The sequence below is a fragment of the Babylonia areolata genome, unplaced genomic scaffold (assembly GCF_041734735.1).
Source record: "Babylonia areolata isolate BAREFJ2019XMU unplaced genomic scaffold, ASM4173473v1 tig00055244, whole genome shotgun sequence".
Taxonomy (NCBI): domain Eukaryota; kingdom Metazoa; phylum Mollusca; class Gastropoda; order Neogastropoda; family Buccinidae; genus Babylonia; species Babylonia areolata.
In genome coordinates, this window is record NW_027468401.1 from 10,001 (window position 1) to 15,000 (window position 5,000).

General features: G+C 50.5%; 1 non-coding gene across 1 annotated transcript in view; it reads right to left on the bottom strand.

Annotated features, from left to right (window-relative positions):
• LOC143278504 (small subunit ribosomal RNA) overlaps positions 1–492 on the bottom strand; it is a 1,829-nt gene extending 1,337 nt beyond the window's left edge. Inside the window, exon 1 of the ribosomal RNA XR_013054128.1 lies at positions 1–492. This exon is cut by the window's left edge and continues 1,337 nt beyond it. This is a non-coding gene — a ribosomal RNA (small subunit ribosomal RNA).
• Positions 493–5,000: the final 4,508 nt, after the last annotated feature.

The following is a 5,000-nucleotide window of genomic DNA, read 5'->3' on the forward strand; positions in this document are numbered from 1 at the left end:
TCCGTATTGTTATTTTTCGTCACTACCTCCCCGTGCCAGGAGTGGGTAAGTTGCGCGCCTGCTGCCTTCCTTGGATGTGGTAGCCGTTTCTCATGCTCCCTCTCCGGAATCGAACCCTGATTCCCCGCTACCCGTTGCTAACATGGTAGGCAGATCACGTACCATCGTCATTTGATAGGGCAGACATTTGAAAGATGCGTCGCCGGCTCGAGGCCATGCGATCGGCACAAAGTTATCCAGAGTCACCAAAGGACGGGCAGAACCCGACTGGCTTTGAACTAATAAAAGCGCTCTTTCCCCGAGGGGTCGGAGCTGGTCGGCATGTATTAGCTCTAGAATTACCACAGTTATCCAAGTAAATTTGGATCATCTAAGGAACCTCGACTGATTTAATGAGCCATTCGCGGTTTCACCGTACGAGGGTGTGAACTTAGACATGCATGGCTTAATCTTTGAGACAAGCATATGACTACTGGCAGGATCAACCAGAATGCAACCCGTATTCTGCGTGCCCCCGGGAGACGGTTGCAGCGCCAGTTGGGACCGCTGCTCACAGAAACGAGGGCTGAGCTCTTTCCGTGGGCGGTCCGCGGCAGCACTATCAACTGAAACCACCGGACAACAGATTCAGGGCCTGAGAGTGCAACGAATCCATCGGTCTCGGCGGGAGGCGCGCCAAGAAGAAGAAGGAGGAGGAGGAGACCAGACCGGACCGGACCGGACCCCACCCTTTCTTCCTCCTCGACACCGTCTCCCGCCCGTTTCCACGTGCCGGACGACGCCCGGTTAGAGACGGGCGCGCCCTTGACGAGATGAAGCAGGCGTTACGCTTTGGGACGCCGAAGGGGCTGGGGAGCACCAACGACCGTCAGTGAGGGAGGAGAGAAAACGCTTCTCTCGACCCGTCGTCAGCGAACGCACCGAACCTTCTACGGACCGTGAGACGCCGGCCGACAAGCCGAGCCCCGGCAAAGGAAGCCCGGCGAGGCGGCCGTGCGCGTTCACACTTGGACGCGCAGGCGGGAAGCTCGGCAGCCGGGCGGGTAGCCTGCGGGGAGCTGGTGGGCTCCCGAGACTCCCGTCCCCCGACTCGGGCCTCGCACGCCGAGCGGTCGCTAGCTTGCCAGTGCAAAAGACAGAAGCGCGGGGGCAGTAAAGCCAGGCGGACGGGTCGACCGTTGCCGGCTGTGCGCCGACCGGAGCGATCCGCCACGCCACGCCGCGTCCCCCACAACCAGGGTGTCGCATAAGGCGCTGCGAAGGTGGACCTTGATCCACATTGGGCAGAGCCTGAGTTGAGGCCCCCCAGCACGTGCCTGGGGACCAGGCGTTGAGGAGTAGGCCTTTTTTTGAGGGCCCAGAAAGTATTTTGGCAATTGTAGCGAGGTTTTGGAGTTTTATCCACAACCTTTACCTGCCCCCTCCGAGCATGCCAAAGTTGATAGAAAACGCGTTTCGGCATGGACGGAGCAGGCGTTGAGGAGTAGCCTGAGGGCCTTTTTGGCAGTTTTTTATCCACAACCTTTACCTGCCTTTTTTCCTCTCGAGCATGCCAAAGTTGATAGAAAACGCGGTTCGGCATGGACGGGAGCAGGCGTTGAGGAGTAGGCCTTTTTTGAGGGCCCAGTATTTTGGCAATTTTTGACTTTTTTATCCACAACCTTTACCTGCCTTTTTTTCTCTCGAGCATGCCAAAGTTGAGAGAAAACGCCGTTTGGCATGGACGGGAGGAGGTGTGGAGGAGTAGTCCATTTTTGAATGGCAGCGGAAAGATTTTGGCAATTGTAGCGAGGTTCTTCGGACTTTTATCCACAACCTTTACCTGCCTTTTCCTCAGCGAGCATGCCAAAGTTGAGAGAAAACGCCCTTCGCCATTGACGGGACCAGACGTTGACGACTACGTCTTTCTTTTTTTCACGGCGCCTGAACGATTTGGGCAATTCTCCACAGCGCGTTTACTTTTTATCCACAACCTTTACCTGCCTTTTCCTCAGCGAGCATGCCAAAGTTGAGAGGAAAACGCCGTTTGGCATGGACAGGAGCAGGCGTTGACGACCAGGTCTTTTTTTTGGTCTTTTTTTTTCACAGCGCCGGAAGGATTCAGGCAATTCTCCAAAGCCGGTTACTTTTATCCACAACCTTTACTGGACCTTTTTTTTCTTTTTTCCTTTTTTCTCTCTCCGAGCATGCCAAAGTTGATAGAAAACGCGGTTCGGCATGGACGGGAGCAGGCGTTGAGGAGTAGGCCTTTTTTTGAGGGCCCAGAAAGTATTTTGGCAATTTTTTACTTTTTTATCCACAACCTTTACCTGCCTTTTTTTCTCTCCGAGCATGCCAAAGTTGAGAGAAAACGCCGTTTGGCATGGACGGGAGGAGGTGTGGAGGAGTAGTCCATTTTTGAATGGCAGCGGAAAGATTTTGGCAATTGTAGCGAGGTTCTTCGGACTTTTATCCACAACCTTTACCTGCCTTTTCCTCAGCGAGCATGCCAAAGTTGAGAGAAAACGCCCTTCGCCATTGACGGGACCAGACGTTGACGACTACGTCTTTCTTTTTTTCACGGCGCCTGAACGATTTGGGCAATTCTCCACAGCGCGTTTACTTTTTATCCACAACCTTTACCTGCCTTTTCCTCAGCGAGCATGCCAAAGTTGAGAGGAAAACGCCGTTTGGCATGGACAGGAGCAGGCGTTGACGACCAGGTCTTTTTTTTGGTCTTTTTTTTTCACAGCGCCGGAAGGATTCAGGCAATTCTCCAAAGCCGGTTACTTTTATCCACAACCTTTACTGGACCTTTTTTTTCTTTTTTTCCTTTTTTCTCTCTCCGAGCATGCCAAAGTTGATAGAAAACGCGGTTCGGCATGGACGGGAGCAGGCGTTGAGGAGTAGGCCTTTTTTTGAGGGCCCAGAAAGTATTTTGGCAATTTTTTACTTTTTTATCCACAACCTTTACCTGCCTTTTTTTCTCTCCGAGCATGCCAAAGTTGAGAGAAAACGCCGTTTGGCATGGACGGGAGGAGGTGTGGAGGAGTAGTCCATTTTTGAATGGCAGCGGAAAGATTTTGGCAATTGTAGCGAGGTTCTTCGGACTTTTATCCACAACCTTTACCTGCCTTTTCCTCAGCGAGCATGCCAAAGTTGAGAGAAAACGCCCTTCGCCATTGACGGGACCAGACGTTGACGACTACGTCTTTCTTTTTTTCACGGCGCCTGAACGATTTGGGCAATTCTCCACAGCGCGTTTACTTTTTATCCACAACCTTTACCTGCCTTTTCCTCAGCGAGCATGCCAAAGTTGAGAGGAAAACGCCGTTTGGCATGGACAGGAGCAGGCGTTGACGACCAGGTCTTTTTTTTGGTCTTTTTTTTTCACAGCGCCGGAAGGATTCAGGCAATTCTCCAAAGCCGGTTACTTTTATCCACAACCTTTACTGGACCTTTTTTTTCTTTTTTTCCTTTTTTCTCTCTCCGAGCATGCCAAAGTTGATAGAAAACGCGGTTCGGCATGGACGGGAGCAGGCGTTGAGGAGTAGGCCTTTTTTTGAGGGCCCAGAAAGTATTTTGGCAATTTTTTACTTTTTTATCCACAACCTTTACCTGCCTTTTTTTCTCTCCGAGCATGCCAAAGTTGAGAGAAAACGCCGTTTGGCATGGACGGGAGGAGGTGTGGAGGAGTAGTCCATTTTTGAATGGCAGCGGAAAGATTTTGGCAATTGTAGCGAGGTTCTTCGGACTTTTATCCACAACCTTTACCTGCCTTTTCCTCAGCGAGCATGCCAAAGTTGAGAGAAAACGCCCTTCGCCATTGACGGGACCAGACGTTGACGACTACGTCTTTCTTTTTTTCACGGCGCCTGAACGATTTGGGCAATTCTCCACAGCGCGTTTACTTTTTATCCACAACCTTTACCTGCCTTTTCCTCAGCGAGCATGCCAAAGTTGAGAGGAAAACGCCGTTTGGCATGGACAGGAGCAGGCGTTGACGACCAGGTCTTTTTTTTGGTCTTTTTTTTTCACAGCGCCGGAAGGATTCAGGCAATTCTCCAAAGCCGGTTACTTTTATCCACAACCTTTACTGGACCTTTTTTTTCTTTTTTTCCTTTTTCTCTCTCCGAGCATGCCAAAGTTGATAGAAAACGCGGTTCGGCATGGACGGGAGCAGGCGTTGAGGAGTAGGCCTTTTTTTGAGGGCCCAGAAAGTATTTTGGCAATTTTTTACTTTTTTATCCACAACCTTTACCTGCCTTTTTTTCTCTCCGAGCATGCCAAAGTTGAGAGAAAACGCCGTTTGGCATGGACGGGAGGAGGTGTGGAGGAGTAGTCCATTTTTGAATGGCAGCGGAAAGATTTTGGCAATTGTAGCGAGGTTCTTCGGACTTTTATCCACAACCTTTACCTGCCTTTTCCTCAGCGAGCATGCCAAAGTTGAGAGAAAACGCCCTTCGCCATTGACGGGACCAGACGTTGACGACTACGTCTTTCTTTTTTTCACGGCGCCTGAACGATTTGGGCAATTCTCCACAGCGCGTTTACTTTTTATCCACAACCTTTACCTGCCTTTTCCTCAGCGAGCATGCCAAAGTTGAGAGGAAAACGCCGTTTGGCATGGACAGGAGCAGGCGTTGACGACCAGGTCTTTTTTTTGGTCTTTTTTTTTCACAGCGCCGGAAGGATTCAGGCAATTCTCCAAAGCCGGTTACTTTTATCCACAACCTTTACTGGACCTTTTTTTTCTTTTTTTCCTTTTTTCTCTCTCCGAGCATGCCAAAGTTGATAGAAAACGCGGTTCGGCATGGACGGGAGCAGGCGTTGAGGAGTAGGCCTTTTTTTGAGGGCCCAGAAAGTATTTTGGCAATTTTTTACTTTTTTATCCACAACCTTTACCTGCCTTTTTTTCTCTCCGAGCATGCCAAAGTTGAGAGAAAACGCCGTTTGGCATGGACGGGAGGAGGTGTGGAGGAGTAGTCCATTTTTGAATGGCAGCGGAAAGATTTTGGCAA